This window comes from Panthera onca, chromosome C2 (assembly GCF_046562875.1).
Source record: "Panthera onca isolate mPanOnc1 chromosome C2, mPanOnc1 haplotype 2, whole genome shotgun sequence".
NCBI lineage: Eukaryota > Metazoa > Chordata > Mammalia > Carnivora > Felidae > Panthera > Panthera onca.
Genome location: NC_138347.1, coordinates 82,106,735 through 82,134,209, shown reverse-complemented (window position 1 = coordinate 82,134,209; position 27,475 = coordinate 82,106,735). Strand labels below are relative to the sequence as shown.

The 27,475-nt window shown below is 38.0% G+C and overlaps 1 protein-coding gene across 10 annotated transcripts in view; it reads left to right on the top strand.

Annotated features, from left to right (window-relative positions):
* The window catches only part of MAP3K13 (mitogen-activated protein kinase kinase kinase 13), a 170,420-nt gene that overhangs the window by 51,457 nt on the left and 91,488 nt on the right, over positions 1–27,475 (top strand). Inside the window, exon 1 of one of the 10 annotated variants that reach the window (XM_078453157.2) lies at positions 21,074–21,300. The exons of the other annotated variants lie outside the window; for them this stretch is intronic. The gene's annotated coding sequence lies outside the window, so the exon portion shown is untranslated. Of the gene's footprint in view, positions 1–21,073; positions 21,301–27,475 lie in introns of those variants that run through there. 10 annotated transcript variants of the gene reach the window in all.

Here is a 27,475-nt window from a genome sequence, read left to right as displayed (position 1 = left end):
TCTGTTCTTATCTTTATTATTTCTTCTTCTTTCTTTGGGTTTAGTTTATTTTTTAATAGTTTAGTTAATTTTTCCAGTCTTTTTTGGTGGAAGCAAATCATTGCTTTTAAGTCCTTCTCTAAACTACACATTTAAAGCTATAAAATTTCCTCTAAGCACTGGTTTAGTTGTATCTCACACATTCTGATACGCTTTCTTCATTTTCATTTAGTTTGAAATCTTATTTTCCTGGTGATTTGTTTCTCATCCATGGGTCATGAGATGTGTGTTGTTTAGTATCCAAATATTACAGTGATTTTTTAGAAAGATATTGATATACAAAAAACAGATAAAAAGACTTCAGTCTTTTGAAAATTTGAGATCCATGTTAAGACCTAGAGTAAGATCTATGTGGGTGAGACTTCTCTGCACAGAGTGCAGTGTTCTCTAAGTGTCAATTACGTCAAGATGGTTGAGAGTATTGTTTAAATCTATCTGCTTACTGATTGTTTTTTGTTTTTGTTTTTGTTTTGTTTTTTTTTTTTTTTGGTGTAGTACTGTTACTAAAAAAGGGTTTTTTTTTTTCATTTTTTTTTTAAATACATGAAATTTATTGTCAAATTGGTTTCCATACAACACCCAGTGCTCATCCCAACAGGTGCCCTCCTCAATACCCATCACCCACCCGCCCCTCCCTCCCACCCTCCATCAACCCTCACAGTTTGTTCTCAGTTTTTAAGAGTCTCTTATGCTTTGGCTCTCTCCCACTCTAACCTCTTTTTTTTGTTTGTTTTTCCTTCCCCTCCCCCATGGGTTCCTCTTAAGTTTCTCAGGATCCACATAAGAGTGAACACATGTGGTATCTGTCTTTCTCTGTATGGCTTATTTCACTTAGCATAACACTCTCCAGTTCCATCCACGTTGCTGCAAAGGGCCATATTTCATTCTCATTGCCACGTAGTACTCCATTGTGTATATAAACCACAATTTCTTTATCCATTCATCAGTTGATGGACATTTAGGCTCTTTCCATAATTTGGCTATTGTTGAGAGTGCTGCTATAAACATTGGGGTACAAGTGCCCCTATGCATCAGTACTCCTGTATCCCTTGGGTAAATTCCTAGCAGTGCTATTGCTGGGTCATAGGGTAGGTCTATTTTTAATTTTTTAAGGAACCTCCACACTGTTTTCCAGAGTGGCTGCGCCAGTTTGCATTCCCACCAACAGTGCAAGAGGGTTCCCGTTTCTCCACATCCTCTCCAGCGTCTATAGTCTCCTGATTTGTTCATTTTGGCCACTCTCACTGGCGTGAGGTGATATCTGAGTGTGGTTTTGATTTAAAAAGGTGTTTTAAAATCTGTATGATTGTGGTCTTACCTATTTCTCTCTTTAGTTCTGTCAGTTTTGTACTTGGAGCTCTGTTGTTAAGTACAACCATATTTAGGGTTCTTAGGTCTTCTTGATTAAGTTGCTTTTATTATTATTAAATCTCCCCCTTTATCTCTGCTAATACTCTTTGCCTTGAAATCTACTTTGTCTGATAATATACAGTCACACCAGCTTTTTTATGTTTAGTATTTCCATGGTACGTCTCCCCTTCCCCCACTCCCATCTTGTCTGTGGTTTTATATTTGAGGTGTCTTTTTTATAAATAGCATATGGTTGAGTCTTGCTTTTTTAATCCAGTCTCACGGTCTCTACCTTCTAGTCCATCTATATTTTATGTATTTATTGATCTGGTTGCACTTACGTGTGCCTTTCCTTTGTTTTCTATTTATCCTATCTGGAATTTGTGCCCCATTTCCTTCTTTGATTCACTCACTGATTATCAGATATTTTGTAGTATTCATGTCAATTCATCTAATGACTGTTGAGCTATAGCTTTCAAATATTTTTAGTATTTGCTCCAGAGATTTTCCTAAGTATCCTTAAATTATCATAGTCTACTTATTAACATTATGTCATTTCTTATAAAATGTAAAAACTGCAAATAGAAAACATATGACAAGAACACAAAACACATCCCATCGGATGTGGTAGAATTATACTATATTAGCATATATGCATATATTAGCATAACATGAGGGATACTTGCAGTGTTGAAACTCTTCAGTTTCTTTTTTTTTTTTTTTTTGAAACTCTTCAGTTTCTTAACTGTGGAAGTGGATAAATGAACTTATACAGATGATAAAATTGCATAGACTGTAATACACACACACACACCTGAATCTAAGTAAAACTGGAGAAATATAAATAAGGCCAGCAGATCATATCAATGTCACTATCCTGCTTGCGATATATATTTTATTATAGTGCAAAATGTTACCACTGGGGAAAACTGGACAGCATTTACAAGGGATCTGTCCATATTATTTCTTATAACTATATGCGAATCTGCTATTATCTCAATAAAAATAAAAAATGTTCTTGCTATATCTGAATTCCATTGCTTAAAGTAAGGGGCCTTCAAGTATCAAGAAAGAAAAAAGTCAGACAAAGCACATTTCTACTTTGATTTATATATTCTAAAAGTAGACTATTCAGCACTACTTCACAGTTCCTATTACCTGGTTGGTAGAGAGTGGTAGAAGGGATTAAGAACCATATTAATCAGGGGTGCCTGGGTGGCTCAGTTGGTTAAGTCTCTGACTTCTGCTCAGGTCACGGTCTCACAGCTCATGAGTTCAAGCCCCACATCAGGCTCTGTGCTGACAGCTCAGATCCTGGAACCTGTTTCAGATTCTGTGTCTCTCTCCTTCTCTCTCTCTCTCTCTTCCCCTCCCCTGCTAGTGCTGTCTCTCTCAAAAATAAATAAACTTAAAAATTTTTTTTTTAAAAACGAACCGTACCTATCAGCATACCTGCACTTATATGTGCTAGATGCAGGCCAGTTGTGCATCAACAGGTCTTCATTGCCATGCCCAGGCCTAAAAGGACTGTCATAAAAGTAGCTATTGGAATATCAAATCCAACTTGCTGTGTTCATGCAAGTTGGGTTAAAAGTATCCCAGCCCAAAGAGATTTTATCCTGTGATTTAGAATTTATAAGAACAGGGGTGCCTGGTTGGCTCAGTTGGTTAAACATCCAGCTCTTGATCTTGGGTCAAGTCATGATCTCACATTTTGTGGGATCCAGCCCTATGGCAGGGCTCTCAGTGCGGAGATTGGGATTCTCTCTCCCCCTCTCCGTCTGCCCATCCCCCACTTGCTCTCTTGTTCTCTCTCTCAAACTAAATAAATAAACTTAAAAAAAGAATTTATAAGAAGAAAAATCTGTAACTTTATTCAACCAACAAATGTTTCTTAAACACCTTCTGTTTAAGTATTCTTCTAAATGCTGAGGACACAGGAATGAAAATGACACGGTTACAGACTTTAAGACTCTTAGGGTTTGGTACAGAATAGAAACTTCTACACCAGCCATTACAATAGAAATGTGTTATATATGCATAGGGTGCTGTGGAAACCGAGGAAGGACCTCCAACAGATCCAAAAAGGTCATCAAGGGTTTCTGAAGGAAGGGATATTTGAACAAATCCTTAGAGAATAGTAGCAGCAAGGAAGGGCTGACAGGTGCCTCTAGGCAGAGGCAACAGGAAGGTCATGGAGCCTGTAGGTTAGGAGAATAAGCAGTTCACTTTGGCTGGAGCCTAGAACTAGGAGAGGCAGGAAGTGAGGACAGACAAGTTGGTAGGATTGCTTTAAAAATGGCTTCATGTGCCAAGTTAAGGACTTAGTACTTTATCCTGAGGATTTTGAGGAACTTCCCTTACATATTTTAGACCTTACATGTATATCCTTTCCTCCTCTTATAAGGATACTGGTCATTGGATTTTAAGGCCCACTCGATCTAGTATGACCTCATATTAACTTAAATAATTACATCTGCAAAGACTCTATTTCCTAAGAAGGTCACATCTGAAGTTCTAGATGAATGTGAATGTGGAGGGAAACACTATTGTATGTTGTGGTGGGTTAAATTACAAAAAGAGGAGAGAACACAGAGAGATACACATAGAGGAAAGGGCCATGTGAAGACAGAGGGAGAGATTGGAGCAAAGCAGCTACAAGGCAAGGAATGGCACGGATTGCTGGGAGCCACCACATGTTGTGAAGAGGCAAAGGATTCTTCCTTAGAGCCTTCAGGGGGAGCATGGCCCTGCTGACACACCATGGTTTCACACATCTAGTCTCAAGAACTGGGAGCTACTCAGTTTGCATAACTTGTTACAATAGCCTTAGGAAACTTTTGCAATGTTTAACCCACATTCTGCTTGTTATGTGTTCAGTTCATTGTCATAGTTATAAGATATGTGCACAAATGTTTGTATTTTTTTTCAAGAGGCAGAGCCTGATTCCTCTCCTCTTGACGGTGGACTGGACCTAATGACTTGCCTCTAATGAATAAAGGGAAAATGAGGGAATACAGGTTTGAAGACCAGAGCAGGGCTTGGCAAACTACGGTCCGTAGGCCGGCCGCCAATTTTTGTAAAGTTGTATTGGATTGTACCAGGCCCATTTGTTTATGTATTATATATGGTTGTTTTTGCTCTAAAACAACTGAGGTGAGTAGTTACAGTAGAGACCACATGGCATGCAAACCTAAAATATTTACTGTCTAGCCCTTTAAGAAAAAGTTTGCCAATCCCCAAACTAGGTCATAAAAAGCACTGCAGCTTTTTGCTTGCTCTTGATAACTTGCTCTGGGGAAAGCCAGCTGCCTTGTCACGAGGACACCCAGACGACAGCCCTGGTGAAAGGTCCACATGGCAAGGACCTGGGGCCTCCTGCAAACAGCCATGTAAGTGAACTGCATCCCTGGTCAACAGCTTGACTGAAACTTCCTGAGACCCTGAGCCAGAACCACCCACCTAAGCTGCTCCCAGATTCCTGACCTTTAGAAACTGTGTGAGATAATACATGTTTGTTTTTTTTAAGCTGCTGAGTTTCAGGGCAATTTGTTATGCTGCAGTACATAACCAGTCCACTCATCCGCTCCTTGTACAGTTTTGAATGCAGGCCGTAAGCTGTTCTGCGTGTCTTATCTACGCCACAGACTTTGCTATTTTAGAAACATACTGGGGAATGAAACCTTTTTATAAGGAAACTCTCAGATAACATAGATAAGACTTTAGGAAACAAAGTATAGTGGAAGGCAAGGGCTGTATCTCCCATATTTTTCATAATTCTCCTTATTAACCAACATAGCACTGTGATCATTGCTACTGATTTTGACTGTCGCTAACAAAATATTAGGTTTGCAACCATGTTTATTTGAGTCATCAGGTAGGATGTTTGCTCTGTTATGTTACTCGCTATTATATATTTAAAAAGGAGTATTAGGGTATGCCATTACAATCTTTATTAAGTGTGCCTTGAGGGTTTTAGTTGCTTTCTGTAAGTATAAACCAAGTTGTCTCTAGTTGGGATGGTGCTGAGTTCTGTGAGTATGTTAGTTTTCTATTGCTGATAACAGTATTATCACAAACTTAGTGGCTTAGAACAATACACATTTATTGCCCCAATTTCTGTGGAAGAGGGCTCTGAACATGGCCTTGTTGGGCCTTCTGCTTATGGTCTTACAAGGCTTCAATCAAGGTTTGGCCAGGGCTGGATTCAACTGGAGTACTCCTGTGATTGTTGACTGCATTCAATTCCTTGTGGGTTAGGACTGAGAATTTGTTTTGGGATTTTTTCCCCTTTGGTTGTTATTACCTGTTGGCCAGAGGGTGCTATCAGCTTATAGAAGCCATCATACTTCCTTTACATGTGGGGTTTCCCAACATGGCCACTTGCTTCCTCATGGCTAGCCAGAGAGACATTTCAGCAAGACAGGCATTTTGGGTTTTATACAGCATCATCACATAATTATGTGCATGTAATCACATACATCCCAGCACCTTTTCAGTATTCTATTGATTGGAAGTAAGTCTCGTTCACACTTAAGGTAAGGGATCACACAAAGGTGTGAACATTAGGAAGCAGAGGTCATGAGAGCCCCTCCCCCCACACATACTCTGTCTCTCAAATAAAAAAACATTAGAAAAAAATTTTTTAAAGAATATGTCTATCTCAATGGACATGGTGATCATGCAAATACTATCTGCAAGGTGGACTAAATGCCTCACCAAAGATAATTTCTGTACCTAAAAAAAAGAATGTGGTCCATTGTTTTTTGTTTCAGAGTTTTTTGTTTTGTTTTGTTTGTTTTTATCCTCTGTGCTACAAATGGATGACACCAAGGAGGGTATTGAATTAGAAGAATGGAGGAAAAATGAATAAATATGGGAAAGCAAAAAGCAAGGAAGATAAAAGATATACCTAATCCCAAACACACCTTCAGGCTGGAAAATACTGTAGCTGGAAACAACTTGACATACAGCTAGGTAAACTGACCTTGAGCAAAGGCTTCCTGTATATGGGGAGCCTAAGGTGCCGTTGCCAGTAGCACAAAGGGAGCCCATTTTCACAAGGTCACAGATACAGTATAAAAAGTTCTATTATTTGTTCCTTTTCAATCATACCTACATAGGTTGTATTCAAGTTTTAGTAAGACCTTAGAATAAGAAGGGCAACTAATAGATGTGATAGATCCCAAATCCACCTTAACGTGTGACATGCCTTCATTCATTCACTCAGTGAATTTTTACTGAATGCTTACCATATACAAGGCCCTTTGCTAGTGCTGTTCAGTTTTACATATGTTTATGGTCTGTGGCAATGGAAAAAGTGCCATCATCTACTGGCTACATCTGCCATGGGTGTGGAAGGAGGAGTAGAGGCCCATAGGGCTCGTTCTGCCAGCCCTGGCAGATAGTGTTCTTATAAGAAGTTTGGTGACAAAGGACAAGAAAGTGAGTAGGTAAGTCATAGGAAATTTTTGAAAGGGAGAGACATGGATATGGCAAGGGAGAAGGCAAAAGAGACGGAAGATGATAGATTTATCTGTGCCCAAAGAATCTGATAGTAGGTACTCAGTTATATCAGTTGTCTTACCTCTCTCTTTCTACAGTCTCTCCTCATTTTTTATTTTCTTAAACATATACTGTTCTACCATGTGTCATACATGTAGTAGACACCATGGTAGCCAAACTGAATACATCCCCGATCCCTTTCCCTTTATGCCTCATCCAGCTTGGAACATCATTAGCCGTTTCAACAATCACTTCCTCTACCCCTTGTCAATCTTTGGCTCTTCCTTCTTGGGGCCCAACCCAGAGTACTTCCCTAATCGTTTTTTTCTGCTGCCATGTTGATTACTTTCATCCTCAGTTAGGTTCCTTACTGTTGGTTGGTGACCTTTAATTGGTATCTATTTGCATTTCCCACAGTAGCTCTCTAAACCTCTTGTGTTCTCTGTGATTCCAGCTGTCATTCTCTTTCACCAGGTGACTGTGCCCCTTTTTGGGGCTTCCCACTTCCTTTCTACTCATCTCATAATCTCTGTTGCCATCCTCACTTTTCTATTTTCTTGCAAAACAAAGTAAGTCAACACACACACACACACACACACACACACACACACACACCTTCTCAGTAGGGCTTTTTTAGTCCCAAATTCTCCCACCTCCACAAAGCTTATGCCAACTGTGACCATCTCTCATTCTTTTTTAAAACATTTATTTAAATCCAAGTTAGTTAACATATAGTGTAATAATGGTTTCAGGAGTAGAATTTAGTGTTTCATCATTTACATATAACACCCAGTGCTCATCCCAACAAGTGCCCTCAATACCCATCACCCAATTAGCCCATCTCCCCACCCAACACCCTTCCAGCAACCCTCAGTTTGTTCTCTGTGTTTAAGAGTCTCTTATGGTTTGCCTCCCTCTCTGTTTTTATCTAATTTTATTTTTCTTTCCCTTCTCCATGTTCATCTGTTTTGTTTCTTAAATTCCACATGTGAATGAAATCATGATATTTATCTTTCTCTGATTTATTTCACTGAGCATAGTGCATTCTAGTTCTATCCACATTGTTGCAAATGGCAAGATTTCATTCATTTTGCTCACCAGGTAATATTCCATTGTGTGTGTGTGTGTGTGTGTGTGTGTGTGTGTGTGTGTGTATACACCACATCTTCTTTATCCATTCCTCATTCTAGTGAAAAGACATATCACCTACTACAGCATGGTATATTACAAAATTGTTTCCATGCCATCTGTGTCTTGAAATTTGATATCTCCTTTAAAATTACAGGGGGAGGGAGTGCCTGGGTGGCTCAGTTGGTTGAGTGTCTGACTTAACAACATTGAGAATTATTAAATTAGCAACTGTAATGAGCATTGGGTGTTATATGTAAGTGATGAATCACTAAATTTTACTCCTGAAACCTATAGTACACTATATGTTCACTAACTTCAATTTAAATAAAATCTTAGAAGAAAAAAAATTAGCGACTTTAAAATTTTTATTTTTTTCCAAAAGTAATACATTTGTACTTCATAGATAATTGAGAAATCTAGATTAAAGGAGAAAAAAATAAAATTATCCCTCTCCCTACATATGGAGATAACCATGGTTAATATTATATATATTCTTCTAGATGTGTGTGTATGTGTATATATATATGTATATGTGTGTGTATGTATGTGTATATATACACATACATACATACATATATAGATAGATATTGGGTCACATAGTACCTATTATCATGTTACCTTCCTTTTTTCACACTTTGTCATGAATACTTTTATATATTTTAGTATATAATTTGTAAAGGTTTTAAATATTCTATTGTATAGTTTTCCCATAATACATTTAACAAATCTTCTCTTTAGGGGTATTCTAATGTTCCAAATTATTTTTGTTTTAAATGATTATGTAATGAAATATTTATAGCTAGACCATTTTTACAAGTTCCTGATTACTCGTTTAGAATAAATTCCTTAAAGGTGAATTTTGGACCAAAGGGTATTTACACCTGAAGTCTACTGATACCTTTTGCCAAGTAATTGTACTCCAAAAAAGTTGTAACAATTATTTAACCATCAGAGGTGTGTGAGAGTGTCTGTTTGATGGTAGCTACACTGTTGGTGAACATGGCATAACTTACAGAGCTGTCCAATCAAAGTGTGGTACACCTGAAACAATGTAACGTTGTGTGTCAACTATACTAAAAAAAAAGAAAGAAAGAAAGAGTTTTCCCACATCCTTTCCAAAGTGGCATATTACCACATGTAAAAAAACAATATTAGCCACTTTGCAAGGAGAATCTGGTATCTCATTTTGTTTTAATTTGCCATTCTTTGATACCGAAGTTACACATTTTTTCTCATTGGTCTTTGCATCTCTCTTTTTGTGAATTGCCTGTTCATGAACGTTTTCCTCCTCCCCCTACTGTATTTGTTTGTTTATCTACCCTGGTAATTTTTGAACTCAAAGTTGTTCAAATTTGTAAAAGTATATTTTCTTCTTCATTTTTCTGGTAGCTCTGAGTCGGGTTTTTCTCAACCAAAGAATAGACTATGTTTTGTATATACGATCGATTAGAGAAAACGTATCTGTCAAGCTGTGGCTTTGACAAAGCCACCTAATACTATTCTTAGCTTATTTACCCTCTTTATGCAACACTAACTTATTGATCTTCATTCAAGTTTCTGGAATAATCAGTAGCTTAATTAACATGATACCATTGATCTCAGTCTACTTATAAATTATTCTTCAGTAATATACTGCATTTTGTCTTTAAAAATTTTCAGGCGGGGCGCCTGGGTGGCTCAGTTGGTTAAGCGTCCGACTTCGGCTCAGGTCGTGATCTTGCGGTCCGCGAGTTCAAGCCCCGCGTCAGGTTCTGTGCTGACAGCTCAGAGCCTGGAGCCTGTTTCAGATTCTGTGTGTCCCTCTCTCTGACCCTCCCCCATTCATGCTCTGTCTCTCTCTGTCTCAAAAATAAATAAACATTAAAAAAATTAAAAAATAAATAAAAAATAAAAAATAAAAATTTTCAGGCATATTTTTCAAGTTTGCACTAGGTGGCAGCAGCAGAAAGCATTACTTCATTTGCTTCAAAATGTAACCAGGCATTTATAGGGGACAGTATAAGGAAACTAGCCCTAAATGTGAAGAGCTTTGTGATGAAAGCTACTCAGAAATGGACATTCAGCATGAAATTTGTGAGTATTTCATAGTCCAGCTAAGAAGTAAACTCCAACAAATACTCTTCCTCGGAAAACGCATTTTGTTTTTCAAATATTTACTAATTAGAGTATGTTTTACTTTTTTTTCTAGAATCTTATTCTCCCCTCACACACATCTTTTTAGATTTATAGTGAAAACAACTTCAAGACACCAGCCTCTTTTGCAGAAGAGTGACCTATTGTCTTTTTTTTAAAAAAATTTCTTTTTTAATGTTTCTTTATTTTTGAGACACACACACACACACACACACACACACACACACACACACACAGAGTGTGAGTGGGGGAGGGGCAGAGAGAGGAAGACACAGAATCCAGACTCTGGCTCCAGACTCTGAGTTGTCAGTGCAGAGCCCAATGCAGGGCTCGAACTCACAAACCACGAGATCATGACCTGAGCTGAAGTCCAATGCTTAATTGACTGAGCCACCCAGGTGCCCCAAGGAGTGGCCTTTTGAACGATGACTATTTAGTACAGGAAGAATTTTGATTAATTTAATACACTAAAAATACATGCTAAGATAATGTGGCCTTTTGAGGCCACTGCTTCTTTATGGGTGGTCTTCAGCGGGGCTTCATTTTGCTAACTTTAAAATTCAGGGCCAAGAGTATTTGTAATAATTTTCTATAGATCTTAATACTCCCCCTGAAGTTGAATAAGCATTGTCTGTGATCCTTTCATGACAGGGACGACCAACACTACAACAGGGGATTTGGAAATACAACTGTGTTTGTTTCCAAACTACAGTGACAGGTAGATATTATGTTTCATAGCCAGGAGGGAGACTATAAAGTAGGCCCTGCAGTTGTGGGTTTTGCTACTATGGCCTATTGAAAGCTAATGATAGTTTTGATGGCAGAGAGACCAGATTGTTCTGAACTGGGACCAACCCTCTCCTTGCATTCTTGCCTTTCGTATCTCCCTAAAACTGCTCACTTCAGCGCTCTGTGGAGGACTGTGCACTTACAATGGCGTATGCATAACTCTTCCTCCTCAGCAACAGCATAGCTTACCAAAGAGGTTTCTGGTAAAGGATGGCTGTTGTTAACTAGCCAACACAGAAGAGATGCCTAGGCTGTGGCTTTTGGGGGTGGTTTTTAAAAACTTAAAGCATTACAACTTTCTGGGCTAAGAGTAAAAGGAATTTTGTAAGAATGGAAAATGTATTTTCAGGCCCTGGCATGTTTAATTAGGTTTTAATAGAGCAATTAAGAATTGATTCAAGTATTTTCCAATCATATTTTCTAAATTTCAGAGGATTTGTTATCAGGAGATAAACTGCTTGTATAATTCTTGTATGACCATTTCCACTTATAGGTTGCTGGATCGCTAATTGTTTAGGTCTATGTTTTTGTTTCTTCATCCTTGTTTTAGTAGTACCATATAGCTATTCTAGAATTTTCTCTTGTGTTAGATTTCAGATGCCTTTGAGACAAAAAAATGTGACTTTAAAAAATTCTTGTTGGCTTTCCTTTAGAACTGGGGATAGCCTTCCATGTCCCAGGGGTACTGAGTGAATCTTAACTGTGTCAGGAAAAGAAAGAGGTACCATTAGTGGTCACTGTTATTTTATAGACAGGATAGTGTACTACAAAAACACTCAGGAGACCTGGGATCAATTCCTGGCTCTGTCACAAATTCAAACACGATGGACAAATCTCAACCTCAATTTCTTCATATGTAAAAAAAGACAGAGTAGATTTGACCTTTAAGGTTTCTTTCAGGTAGGTCCTTGATCCTCTGAGTCAGCATTTCTTCTCAAGATGTTTGGAACAATTATTTCTTCTCTGTTTCGTTGAGGAAATAACCATATAACACCTTGTAACAAGAGACATTAGTTGGGCTATAAGGCTAAACAGCAGTAAGGGTCTCAACAAAATTTGGTGGCTCAAAAAAGAAAGGCTGTTATTTCAGCCTTCATTAACAATCCTAAAGTAGGCAGGTGTTGTGGTACAGATAAACAACTCTGATTCACTAGAACATCAAAGCCCAAAGTTCATTTTTTTGTTCCTCTGCTATTGCCTGTGGGTGGTTTCATCATGTGCATGGTAGAAGCTGACTCAGCACGGGAAGGAAGACACTCCAGGACCAGCAGCTTAGCCTCATGGATAAGAAGACCTGGAAGTTGCAGACCTCACTTCTACTGACTTCCCATGGGCTAGAACTTAGTCATGTGGTCACATCCATAGTCAGTAGAATAAAGTCTTCAGGAGCATAGCATGTACTCACCTAAAACTTTAAGAGTGGGGGTGGGGTAAGCGTTGTATACCTAAAAGGAAAGAGAAGAGATTGAATACTGGGGGACAGATTCTATTTTCTGTTATTTTAAGTTTATTTATTTATTTATTTTGAGAGAGAGAGAGCAGGGGAGGGGCAGAAAGAGAGGAAAAGGAGAAAATCCTAAGCAGGATCTGCACTGCCAGTGCCCCGAGTGGGGCTGGAACTCACGAACCGTGATATCGTGACCTAAGCCGAAATCAAGAGTAAGATGCTTAACCATCTGAGCCACCCAGGCGCCTCATCTGCTTTGTTATTTTAAGCCACAATAACAGTTTTTTTATTTTGCTGCTTATTGTGCTTCTTATTTAATGAAATAGGCTGAGATCAGGATCTGTGATTTATCCCTACATATACACCCCACAGTGCGTGTCAAGCTATCTCAAACATAGATGGCATTCAATAAAAATGTGTGTATTTAATTTATGCATTGATTTTTTCAGGACATCTAAGTAAGCACTACGTTCATACCTCCCCCCACCAACACCCTGCTCTATTTGTTGCTTGTTTAGTGAATGTTACATGTCAAACCCTAATTCTCAATCTCAAGCAGACTAGATAAGAACCTATGAAGTAGTAACATTTTTAAAATATATATTATATAAAGACAGGTAGATTGATTGGGAGCAGGTTGCTGCTAGCAGCAGCTGCTGTCTTTTACTGCTCTCAGTAAAGATAGTATTACCTTATTTGGGGGGTAGCATGTAATCATTGGTAATAGAAAACCAAGAGTTTTCCCAGTGTGGCTTCCTCATTTGGCTTTAAGACATCACATATAATTATATTTATGGGTAAACTTGAAAACAGATACTTCCCTGACATATCCTTGGGTTTTATCTTCTCTGCTCCCTTCAGTAGTGTTAATAATAAGGTACTGACTGTAGTATCAAGTGTGAATCTGTATAGTGTGAGCCTATTCACGGATAGTTGTGTAAGGCTCATTTTAAAAACAGTTCATGGTTTACTGACTCAGTGTTAATGTATTATCCACTCTGACTTCCAGTTCCTTATCTACTGCACTTGTACACGCTGATCCTGTATTGGCATGAAAAGCACTAGCGTGTGCCTTACCAGCTTTACCTTTGATATAAGCTACCTTGGAACAGCTGTCCTTGTTCTCTCGTATCCTGTTTCCCCAAATCCTTCCTCTTTGAGGTCCAGTTCCAGTTTTCTTCCTTATTATAACTGACTGTAACCACCCAGTCCCAAATAATCATTGTATCAGAGAGAGAAGACCTACTTCAAGCCCTGGGCAAACTGCAGCATAAGGACAATGTGTGTTTGCTTAAGGACAAGCCTTTATTCCCTTTACAAACATGCCAATTTGCCAAAGACAAGCAAACGGCAAGTACTAGCTATGGTCTGGACCGGGAGGAGGGCTCCCAGCCTTTATTCAGCCTCACCCCACATTTCCAAAGCTCTTGCTAAGCCTTAACATCAGGCAGCTTTGGTGTTTCTTTGCTCTTGGGACATTTTTCTCCAAAGGATGGGGCCTGTTTTTCTGCTAGGGGCTTTTATCTTATCTCTGTATGTCACCAGAGGGCAGCAGAGAGCACCACTCTATAGCCTAACCTGTAGGTCTCAAAGTAGGGCAGTCAGTCCCAATCCCCTCGTGCCTACGGAGACACACATGGGGGACTTCTTTAACTATGACAAAGCCTGGTGCTATTACAGGTCTGGACGGGCGCTAAACATTTTGCATTATGTCGGAAAGTCCCATGCAAGCAAGAATATTCTCACCCCCAAATGTCAGTTAACTTCCTTCTAGTGCTATTCTCCATCCTCAAGTAAAACATCCCTTTCTGCCCCACTGATTTAGCACCTTCACCATTTTGTGTAGTTGGTCATCTCACCAAAGCTCCTTGATATCAAGAGATGGCTTTTTTAATCTTTGCTTTGCCTCTTTTTTAGTTCACTTTTAATTTTTAGTCATTGAATGTAGACAGGTCTTTAATGGGGGAGGGACAAGGGGTAATGGATAGAATTTAAAAGTAGAGGCAATAGGTTACAGAGTTTAGATAGAGCTAAATTAGATCTCCCTGAACCTTAGTTTTCTCACATATAAAATAGGACTAATATCTTCCCTATTTTAAAGTACTTTGTAAAGCATAAAGCTAAGTGCAGGATTGTTTACAAAGAATGTCTAACGACCAGATTTGTTCCCGATCATTATTTCTGGAATTTAGATATCCCATACTGTAAAAGAACACACTTATGTAAGGAAGATAGTTTAGTACAAAAGGCAATGCCAGCCTTGTGCCATGTGTTCGCTCTTGGAGCCCTAGCTTCTGGTGGCTTCAGCTCCCTCTGAACCACTTGGACTGAATGTGGTGGAGAGACTGTGCTTTCAAATGCAGAAGATGCAGGAGCAAACTAAAAACAAAATGGCAGATGTTCACTCTTCCTATGTTTGGCTCTTCAGTTCTGTTGCTTGCACTATGAAGCTAAAATGGAAATGCCAACTTGTATCTAGCTAAAGAAGGGGGGAAATTAAAACAGGTTCAGAAGAACAGAAGTTAGATGGTTTACATGGCCTCTCAGAAGCAGTATGAATTCTATGTGGATGAGTAAAGTAATGCAGAAATTTTCCTTTTCCTTTTGCAATATGGAAATGCCTTTATAAACTCAAGATAGTATTTTTAGTCTCACAAAGGTTAGGTTTGTGGTACCTTGCCAGAATTTGTATATTATGGAATGGTGTATTTCAGGGATGCTAAATATTTTATTAATTGAGAAATCCATTTGCTTTTGATTTATTTCGGTGCACTCTCATTATTGATCAGAGAAGAATTCTTACATCCTTTGTAGTCATCCTTTTGACAGGGATAATACATTAAAACTTCATTAAGCTGTTAAGATTTATTATAAAGATTTATTTTATAGCATATAAAATCTCTAAGCAATTGCTCTTCTCCAGCTAACTAGATGTTTTATTATACTTTGATAAAAAATATTAAAGACTTCAAATCCATTTAACTCAGAATATTTTTCAAAGTTTGCCATAATTATGTGTATCTTTAGGGTTTTCTTTTATCATAAAGTTGACTGTAGAATTTATAGACATGAGACTTCCATATTTTTTAAAGTTAATAGATGTGTGTTTAGTATACATTTTTATTTATAGTCTGTTTCAAAAAGGATTTGAAGTCCCTATCATGAAGTATATATATAATACGGTTAATAAAAGGGAAATTAAACCCAAAACAAGAAAGAGAAGGCAAATATGCTAACCACAAAAGCTAAAATAAATTAGATATAGATATACAGATTGAATGATAGACAGATTTGAGTATAAAGTTAACTTTGAGCTCCCCACCAGAAGGACAGAAAAATGGAAATTCAGTTATTACATTGTTATTATTGAAAATGTGGATGCCTAATAATTCTTCAGCTTTTCCCTGGTATTAAGTTCTAAAACAAGTGTGTGAATTCCTTGCATAGGAGACATCGTGCAAGATAATCAATATTGCTGTTCCTTATAATAATTCTTGTTAAAAGCAAGGCCATAACATGAAAGTGATAGAACTCGGTGACAGTGATTCTGCTAAGAGGCACTAAGCTAATGATATTTAGGTAACATGTAGCTTTCTGATGATCTATCTCACTTGATACAAGGATAAATTTTAGTGCTACTTAAAAGAATTCCTTAGATGTTTCTTAAAAATCACTTTCTCAGCTAGGCATCTAATGGGAACCAGATGGCAACAATAACAACAAAATTGAATTAACAGTTCGCGGAAGTCTTTGAATATTGAAATTTGAATCTTGCATATTGACATTGCTGTCCATGCTATCAAACCATATGCTTTGAAAATAGGCAAAGTTAGAATTTACATTCTTATATGAAAGTAAAGAATTTTGACCAGTATTGTCACCTAGTAGACAGATTATTTCCCATATTAGTTCAAACTGTTGTATATAAACCGCAGTTTTATTTAGAAAAATTTAGCATTGTTTTGTGTTTGTTTTGTGATAAAGAGAGTTGCTGGTCACCTGGCTTAACTTCCAGAGGGTTTTACCCCTCTCAGCTTCAGAACCTCAGCAACTATCCTGCAATCTTCCAAAGGAAAATGATTTGGAAGAGCTTTTCCTTGGAAGATGTGTCACCGGTACATATTTTTAAGAATTTCCTACAAAGAGCTGTTCAAGCTTATTCTAAGCAAAATAAACATGTGTTTTTCTCTGTGGCGTTTATCCCTGGATCTGCAGAGTTGTTGAAATTTCCCTTGTGAGAATAGAAAGTCCCATGGTATTTGAATAACAACAGTAAAATAAGAATACGCATTAGTATTCTATACTAATAAACTATTAGTATTGCTTGCTGAATATCTTCTATATTACATGTTCTATGCTAATCTTCTCATATATTATTTTATTTAGCTTTCACATGATAGACATGACCTATTATTACCTCCATTTTAATGAGAAAATTGAACCTCCCATTTACCTGAACTTACATAATTAACAAGTGACAGAGTCAGGATTTGAACCCAGATCTCTTTACTAGCTGTTAACTACTACACACTGGTGCCTGTGGAAGAAATACGAATCTTCATGCATTAGCCTTGAGGTCATTATCCTCATTCTTTTTCATGGTGTTTCTGACAAAAATTGTCACTGGGTTACACTTTGAACTTCTCTTAGATTGTGGCTTAAATGAGTCATTTTCCTTTATAAAAGACCATTTTTCTCAAAAAAACCATCCGTAGAAGAGCTTATATTTTTATAGCAGAATAATTGTACCTTAACTTCTATTCTTAGGTCATTTTCTAATAATGAGATTTGAATATCTTATTGGGAAACAAGACCAGAGTTATCCTCCAGTCATTATTGAGATTTGAAAAGAGCATGAGGGAGGGGCAGAGAGAGAGAGAGAGTGGGGAAGAGAGAATCCCAAGCATGCTCCACACTGTCAGCATGGAGCCCAATGCAGGGCTCAAACTTACACACCATGAGATCATGACCTGAGCTGAAATCAAGAGTCAGACAACTAAACAACTGAGCCACCCAGGCACCCTGAGGTTCATTTGGCTCTTAAAAGTGCTTACTTACCTTGATGATGGCTTTGTAGTCCTCTACACTTGGCATGCCCACACACTGAAATAAAAAGTCACTTTTGATGATGGGACTTGGCTTGATATCTCTAGAGTTGCAGTGTCCCATACAGTAGGTACCAGCCAGTCACATGTGACTATTTTATTTAAAGTTTAAATTAACTGAAATATAATTTAAAATTCAACTCCTCAGTCACATTAGTCACATCTTAAATGCCGAACAGCCACATGTGGCTACTGTATTCGTGCAAATTATAGAACGTTTCCATCATCACAGAAAGTTCTTAGGCAGTGCTGCTCTAGAATGGACATTTTCATGGCTCCCTCTCCCTGCCTTCCTTCTGTTCCAAAAACAACAATAACTTCCTCCAAGAATGGCCTCTATAGTTTCTGTAATTTGGGGAGATAACTTATCTTCCAGATGATTTCCCATGATACTCAACATGGAGAAATTGTTGGCTCAGTTGATATTTCTGTGGTACAGGGAAGCGCTAACCTAGATCAAATTCATCTACTAAAATGGCAAGTTCATAGAGACAGCTAGTTTTTATTTTCCAGATTACATATTGAGCCAACTTCTTAGGTGGCTGTGTTTAGAACAATTTATAGACTGTTTTCTTCTGAATTGCATCAGAGACTACCCTGATCCCTGGTAGACTTGTTGAGTAATGATGTTGTTGTCAAACCTTACAGCAAATGTGTTAGCTTCTAGAGCAGAATTGGCCATCTTGTTGACATGTTCCACAAAGAGATTGCCTCCTTCTATTAGTCTGGGTTATTTTGGAAGAAAAACAATTTTTTATAAATCTGATTCTTTTAGTGTATCCTGGTTGGTTTTGATTGCTGTTAAAAGAGCCAGAGATGTATATTCTTCATCTCCTTTCCACTCATGCATTCTAAAATAATCCTAGTACCCGTACATATTGATATAAGCCAATGTGTTGCACTCAGGCCTACTAGGAATGTACCAGTACTGCATTTGTCTTGAGCACACCTGTAAACAGGGGTAAACTTCTTTGGTCTATATTTTCCATAGTCCTATTCCACAATAAGCTCCTTTAGAGAAATTTGTTAAGTATGTTGTCTGCCAGTGATGGTCAATTGCTGGAGTATACAGAACAGTGCCCTGAACATCTTTGCTGTGTATAAAATAGTCCTGGAAAGTTTTGTTTCATTTTGTTTTTCCAAATGAGCTAAGCAGTGTGTAATACTAGTGTCAGGCTTGAAGCCTCCATAGCCACGCAGAAACAGGCAACTGCTCTCCTTCTCTCAGCTGTACAAATAGTCTGATTAAGAGATAGAGTAAGATCTCTGTTCAGAATGTTCTTGGCCACTGGACACCTCATAACCAAGGCTTCATATTAACCACTATTGTTCAAGTTTCAAGGGCTTCCCAAGTTAAAAAAAAAACTTGTGATCAGTGTTAGTAAAGTATTGGTAATCGCGAAGTGAAATGATGGGGTCTAGGGAATTATGTTAATTTCCACTTTTGTGTAACTTCTAACAATTTTAAAATAAAGAGTAAAGAAATGTTATGACTTCTTTATTTTGCTGTTGTGTTTTATGAGTTCCTTATATTTTGGAAATTAATCTTTTATCAGATACGTGTTGTGCAAATGTTTCTCCTAGTCTGTAGGTTGCCTTTTTCATTCTGTTGATTAAAGCTTTTTAGTTCGATGTAGTCCCACTTGTCTATTTTTGCTTTTGTTGCCTGTTCTTTTGATGTTATTTCAAGAAATTATTGCCAAAACCAGTGTCAAGAATGGGCAAAGGACTTGAATAGACATTTCTTCAAAGAAGACACACATACAGATGACCAATAGGTATATGAAAAGGTGCACAGTATCATTAATTATCAGAGAAATGCAAAGCAAAATCACAGTGAGATATCACCTCACACCTCATAGGATAGCTATTATTTAGAAAAAGATAGCTCGTGTTGGCAAGGTTTGGAGAAATTAGAACCCTTGTACGCTGTTGGTGGGTATGTAAAATGGTGTAGTGGCTATGGAAAACAGTATGGAGATTCCTCATAAAATTAAAAATAGAACTATCATATGATTCAGCAATCCCACGTCTGGATATGTCCAAAATAACTGAAGTCAAGATCTCCAAGAGATATCTGCAGTCCCATGTTCATTGTAGCACTATTCACAATAGGTAACATATGGTAACAATCCAAGTGTCCATAGGCAGATGAATGGATAAAGAAAATCTGGTGTATACATACAGGGGGATATTAAAAAAAAACTTAAAAAAAAGAAATTCTGCCACTTGCAACAACATGGATGAGCCTGAAGGACATTATGCCATGTAAAATAAGCCAGTCACAAAAAGACAAATACTGTATGATTCCACTTAAATGAGATATCTAAAATAGTCAAACTCCTAGAAGCAGAGAATACAATAGTGGTTGTCAGGGATGGGGGGTGGGGGTGGGTGGAGAGGGAAATACGAATTGTTATTCGATGGATATAACGTTTCAGTTATGCTAGATGAGTAAGTTCTTAGAGATCTGCTCTATAACATAGTGCCTATAGTTAACAATGCAGTATTATATTGTACACTTCAAAATTTGCTAAGAGGGTAGGTCTCATGTTAAGTATTCTTACCATAAAGACAAACCAAAAAACCTCCAAAGGAACACAAGGAAACCCTGTGATATGTCTACTGTTTGACTGTGGTAATGATATCATGGGTGTTTGCATAATTCTAAGCTCACCAAATTGTACACATTAAGTATGTGCAGTTCTTTGTATATCATTTATACCTCAGTAAAGCTGGTAAGATTTTTTTAATTAAACAATTTTTTAAATGTCATGGGCTCCTAGGAGGATTTAATATAGCTGATTTTGCTGTTAATAATAAGGTACCTTATTAAAACCAAAATTTGCTCTAAGAATCATGAAGAGCTCTTTTGGAGCTGTATCTTAATGAGGAAATATTTACCTACCTTATTTAAATGTAGCAGGCAATCACTCTTCCACACCCACTTTTGATACATTACAAAGATGATATTGTTCTAAAAATTAATTACAGTTACATAATATTGCCTTATATATTTCTGTATCTTAATCCTTAGGTTATTCCCATTATCATTTCCTTACTATTTTGCTTTTACAAGCCTTGATGTGCAGGGTATACATTTCTTACTGATCACTAGTTTTAGAGACTGTTTCCCTGACTCTAATTTGTTTTTATCCCATCAGATCAGGCACATTGCCCAACAGCAAGAAAGGAATTAAAGAAAATAGCTCTAATAAATAAAAGATTGTGATTTCTTCTATATGGATTTTTAGTAGCACTGATTCCACTGAATTTCTATTTTGATTCCTTCATTCAATAGCAATAATAATGTTTTCATGACTATCACAGCTACATACACACACACACACACACACACACACGCGCACGCACACACACACGCACACGAGCGCCCTCCTCCCCCCCTCCACACCCCCACCCTGAGCTGCCAGTCTGTCTTATGGCAGTGGCAGACGCCTGATTGGCGGGCTCTGTTTATTCTGTGACCAGATTCCTTCTAAAAGAAGGCAGGCCATGAGTGCCTGAAGCCTATTGGTCGGGTCTGCTCTGGACCCTCCCTTTCTTTTTCATGGCACACACCACAGCGAAGTCTGTGCGGAATCCTAAACCAGCCCGATTTACATCCATTCATGAATCCGTGACGTCAGCAAGCCTTTGGGCTTCTTTGCGGTGGGCTGGAGGATTGTGTGGGTGGAATCCCCCTCCCCCTTATTTTTCTAATTCTGCAAGGCTTTTTAAATTAACCTTCCATCTTTCTAAAGCAAGAAAATGGACCGGCATGTGTAGGAATTCTTCATTGTTGTGAGTATCTTACTCTTTTTTCTGTTTCATCAGCATTTATTTCCCAAGGACAGCTGGAGAAGGTATTTGAGATTTGAGTTGATTAGAAAGCTGATATTACTGAGGGACACAGGGTGAGAAAGAGAGACAGAGGCAAAGAGTAACCTGAAACCCCGTTAGAGCTAGGAGCCACCGAAACTGACAGCTGGTTTTCCTTGGCTTGTCTGCCTGCTAGACGTGGACATTTTTCATTTACGGTTCTGCACGTTACCTCTGAATGCTAGCTTGGCTTCCCTTAAAGGCAGATTTATTTCTCTGAGAAGATGATGTGGGTTATGTTAGAGGAAAAGCCCGGAACTGGTCCCAGAAAGGTGCTGGGGCCAGCCGGGCCAGCCAGACCAAGCAGCCTCAGGCTTGCTGAGTACTTGTCTTCCTTTCTGCTGCCTTTTCTGTTGTTTCTCACCCTTCACCTCCCCTTTGTTTCGTAATTGCGTACCGGTCTGGGACTTGAGATTGCAATTGGGGGAAGAGGAATACTTGCCCGACCATTTTTCCCCCCAATAAGCTTTTATTATGGGAGCTACCGTGGTGTATTTATACATATTTGCAGCTCTTTATGTCACGCTGTGCATTTCATATTTTTAAAAACCTGAAAGCCGGCACCAGAGACAAAAGGGGAATTATCCTTAAATTCTGATTTTTAAGAGACCCCTCGATGAAAATTAAGAAGTGGTTTCTCAATATATTCCATCATTATATTGCACAGAAATGCACATCTTTTCTGAAGATGAACTCCGAGCTGAAAATAGTTCATTCGGCTGTGTTTGGCAAACGTGGAAAAGTTCTGCTAGGTTCCAATGTATTAAGTTGGTTTGATACTTTGCTTGGAGTTTTGGCAAAAAGTTAGCATTTGTGATTTAATTTATTCTCCAAGGTTCTGGATTATTCTGGTGAAAGTAGTGATGGTAAAGAAGAGGGATGTGACACGGTGACATGCTCGGCCCCATGCTCGGCCCCGGGTCAGCTCCTCAACCCAGATAACCTAATAGCATTTTCTAACTCCCTCACTTTGAGCAAATTGTATTCTAGTGGGCAGCATGTACCTGGCCACTCTTTTCAGTGAGAGGGAAAGCAAAATGTCCGTTAATTTCTTATCATCCAGGCTTGTCATGTTTACCTCGTATAATCAATTAGTTCTGAGATTTTCATATTATAATCTTTTCTCATGAAATAGGGCTTCTAAGCTAGGACCGTAACGATATATTTGGAATTACTAGTGAGTCTTCCAACTGTTAACTCATTCAAAATCATATAAGGGCTTGGAATTTTCTTTTCTCATCTTGACATTGCCCTCGATCAGATGGTTTTTCTGAGTCCATCTGAACTCCCTAGAGCTATAGAAGGGAAAACTTCTGCCTGATTCTAAATCAGATCTTTGTCCTGTACTCAGACAACTATGGCTTCATATTTTGCCATCTTTTATTTGCTGAGTTGAACAAATGACACACTTCCCCTGTGTTTGCAAACATCTAGACTCATTTTATCATTTTCTTCTTTTGCGTACCTTCAGACTTTGTTGGAAGTAGCAATTGCAAAGTTGTTTCAAATTATTGAAGTCTAGACCCCAGCTGGATCAAAAGACTAAATTCTTAGGATTTTTTTTGAAAAAGTGTATTTATATAAATCAAACTCAAGGAATGTTCATCAGATACTGTCTTTCTATACATTTTGTTGAGAGAGCTTTATTTCCATGAGGGAGATGCAGTCTGCCCTTTGCATTTATTAAAGTAAAACTATCCCTTTAAGACACAGAGTAGATATAGAATCTCCCTCTCTCTCCACTCCTAGTGGCTGTATTCTAGATTATATTTATTTTCCTGTATAATGTACTTGTGGGGGGAAAAACAATAACTCTTAATTGTTTAATATCAAACAATAAAATCCTGTGTATCAGTGACTGTCAATAGATGGCTTTCTGTTTCAAAATTGAAGCTACTCCAGAAGTAGGAATTAATTTATTTAGTAAACAAAGTCAGTCAAACCAGAGCCATGTCCTGGGGAACTGTCAAAAGAATGGTTCCTAAGGGCCAGAGGCCACATCTACTGGTATATGAGGGAACTACAGTACTTTGGATGGCAGAACTGGTCAGTTTGGTTTACACTGTCTACCTACCCTCTCTTTATGTGCTACAGCTGAATTAACTACTTGGGGAGCTCAAATGAATCAAGATAGCCAAGATGACCAATGCTGCCAGGTGACAGCCTGACTCTTGCAATTTTGATTAAAATAAAAGCATTCACCAACAAAACTCCTTTATTTAAAAAAAAAGTCATTCAAAAGATATCACCCTCCTGTGTTGGTTATTATTTCTTAAGGCTATGGGTGAGAGAAAGATTTAGAAGATGCCATATTTCCTCCCAAGGAATCTAGAAGGTAAGATACCATTCACATACAGTATTGTGAAGATTGGAATTAACTGGGGAACTTTCTGTCTCTCTCTGTTTCCTTTTCAGTAGTTTTTAGTATGTTCATAGGGTTCTTCAACCATCACCACAATCACTTTTAGAATATTTTCATCAATGTAAAATAAAACAAAAACTCATACGCATTAGCAGTCACTCCTTATCTCCTCTCAACCCCCCAGCTCTAGGCAACTACTAATCCACTTTCTCTATACATAGATTTGCCTATTTTGATCATTTTGTATTAATGAAATCATATACTATACAGGCTTTTGTGACTAGCTTCTTTCACTTAAATAAGGTTTTCAGAGTTCTCCATGTTTTAACATACATCAGTACTTCATTCCTTTCATTGTGGAATAATATTCCACTGTACAGATACACCATATTTTACTTATCCATCCATCAGTCGATGGACATTTGGGCTGTTTCTACTTTTTGGCTGTTATGTATAATGCTGCTATGAAAATCTGCATACAAGTTCTTGTGTGAACATATGTTTTCATTTCTCTCGGGTATATACCTAGGAGTGGAATTGCTAGATCACATGATAACTCTGTTTCACATTTTCAGGAACTGCCAAAATGTTTCCCGAAGCAGCTGTACCATTTTATATTCCCTCCAGCAGTATGTGAGGCTTTCGATCTTTCCACAATCTTGTCAACACTTCTTACTATCTATAGTTTTGATAAAAGTGATCTTAGTGGATTTGAAATGCTATCTCCGTGTTTTTGTATACATGTCCCTAATGGTTAATGATGTTGAGCATTTTTTTCTGTGCTTATTGGCTCTCTGTATTTCTTCTTTGGAGAAATGTCTATTCAGATCCTTTGCCCATCTAAAAAGTTAAGTTATTTCTCTTTTTATAATTGACTTTAAGAGTCTTTGATATGTTCTGGGATGCCTGGTGGCTCAGTTGGTTAAGCGTCCAACTCTTGATTTTGACTCAGGTCATAATCTCACGGTTCCTGAGTTTGAGCCCCATGTCGGGCTCTGTGCTGACAGTGTGGAGCCTGCTTGGGATTCTCTCTTTCTGCCTCTCTCTCTGTCCCTTTCCCTCTCACGCTGTCTCTCTCTCTCTCTCAAAACAAATAAATAAACTTAAAAAAAGGAGTCTTTGATTTGGTCTAGATACAAGTTCCTTATCAGATACACAGTTTGCAGATACTTTTTTTCGTTCTGTGAGTTGTCTTTTTCCTTTCTTGGTGATATTATTTGTAGCACCAAAATTTTAAATTTTGATGAAATTCAATTTCTTCACTTTTGTTGTTGTTATTTGTGCTCTTAGTGTCCTATCCAAGAAGACTTTGTCTACCCCAAGGTTATGAAGATTTATCCCTATGTTTTTTCAAAGGGTTTTAGAGTTTTAGCTCTTACATTTAAGTCTATGATCCAGTTTTAATTAATTTTTGTGCATGGTATAAGGAAGTGTTCAACTACTTTCTTTTAAATGAGGATATCCAGTTCCAACAATATTTGTTGAAAAGACTGTTCTTTCCCCCACTGAATTATCTTGGCACCCTACCAGGAACTTAAAAAAATACTGATACCATGCTCCCACCTCCAGAGAATCATATTTAATTGGTCTGTGGTGGGGCCCAGACATCTCCATTGATGATTCTAATGTGCAGCCAGGATTGAAAACTACTGGTGTGGATAGAGGGTTAGTTGTAGAAAAAAAGAAGGACACTGCTTCTGAATCAGGAGCAGAGAGTGAAGATATAAAATTCTATATGGAAAGGAGGTAAGAGAGGAAAATTAAGAAGGTTCATACCAGAAAGCATGGATTTTCTTGCTAAGTAAGAATTAGTCATTTTCAAATAGGGCATCATCGGACATTAGTGAAATACATTAAAGGGAGAGAAGAAACTAACACTTATTAAGCAACTTCTACATGCCTAGGAATCTGCTAGGCCTTTCACATACATTATTTCATTTAAAATATCCTCATGATATGAAGTAGGTACTACTATCCCCATTGTATAGATGAGAAAACAGGCTCAGGAAGGTTGCTGACTCAGCCAAAGATACCAAGTGGTGCACAGTATACACAGTTTTCAAATCCAGCTCTAAATCTTCGTCCCATTCTCTTTCTTTTGTATACCATGGATTTTGAACATTGAGGTCTACCTTGACTTGTCATTGGTCCAGTCTTAGCATGACTCTAAGGTCTTCTCTTGCAATGCTCTGGACTGGACAATACAGTAAGATAAGTTGGGTGGTGGAGGTAACATAGGGCTAAGTGTTGGTATGGCAGGTGCAGTGAAAGATAAGAAGGTGTGTGTAAATGAAGATTATCATGTGACAGTTAATCATGGAGCCCAGTCTAGCTATACTGTGCCTACATATAACTGGCAGGAAAAATCCTACAAGGACAGAGGGGCAATATACTAGGGATGAGAGAATGATTGAAGGGAATGGTCAGGAGGCTATAATGGAAAAGAGGATGTATCAAATAGAACTGGCAGGTGTCAAAATGTTGGCATGCTTTTAACCAACAGATACTTCTTGAGCATTTCGTATGTGTTCTAGGTGCTGACTACACACAGCAGTGAAAAAAAAAACAGACAAAAATTCTCGCCCTCTTGGGGAAGACAAACAATGAAGTAAATTATGTTTAGGCAGTGATAAATGTTAAAGAGAAAAGTAAAGGTGGGAGAGGAATAGAGAGTGCTGGGAGTGGAGTAAAGTAAAAAAGGGCCTTTTTTTTCAGGGCAACTGGCTAGTTCAGTCAGTAGAGCATGTGGCTCTTGATCTCAGAGTCATGAGTTCAATCCCCACATTGGGTGTGGAGCCTACTTAAAAAAATAATTTAATTAAAATGTAAAAAAAAAAAATTTTTAAAGGGACTTTCTCATTGTATGCTGTATATGCATATATAGATTCAGAGAGATTAAGGAACCATCAAACCAAGGGGTCATTGGTTGACCAAGTCAGGCACAATGGGTATATAAAGAGTGCTGCTTCTAAGTATTAAGACTCAAAGTGAATATTTAGGATTCATTCACTTTACAGCCTGTGTGCCTGACACAGAGTAGACACTTTTTTGTCTACATTTGTTTATTGTATGAGTACCGTTTTTGGGGGTGGGGTGGGGTGGATTAGTGATTTTTCTGCTGGGTAGAGTCCAGAGCAGGGGTGGTACTTGAGAAACTTTTTCAAATTTTGCTTGCTGCCCTATTAGGATAGATGTATGTGGATGTGTGTGTGTGTGTGTGTGTGTGTGTGTGTGTGTGTTGGGGGGGGGGGTGTCCTTTCATAATGTCACCACTGAGAATCACTTCATGGTGAGTGATTGTCAATGAGGAGGATGTGTTCTAGTATTCAGATGAATCGAGCAAGGAACTGCCAGTGTAGGCTTAAATTTCTTTTACTTATTATACTTTAGCAGAAGATTTACATGCACCACCTTGCACACAGGGTGAATCAAACCCTTGTAAAGTTTTTAATAATGAGGGTTTTTTTAATGCAACCATTTACCTGGCTTATTATCTAAAAGATTACTTAAAATGGATAAAATCAATGTGCTTTCTGTGTGCCTGCTATAAGGCACAATGATGCGGTGGATAAACAACCAGACTGTGGCAGTAAGGACCTAGGGAGCAGTATCAGGTCATGCTTGGCAAGACAATTCTTTGAGCTTTTTAAAATTTGTCTTCAACTTTCATTTGAAAATATGAGATAGAATTTTTTTAGTGATCTCAAATGTCTTTTCTAATTCTAACATTGTAAG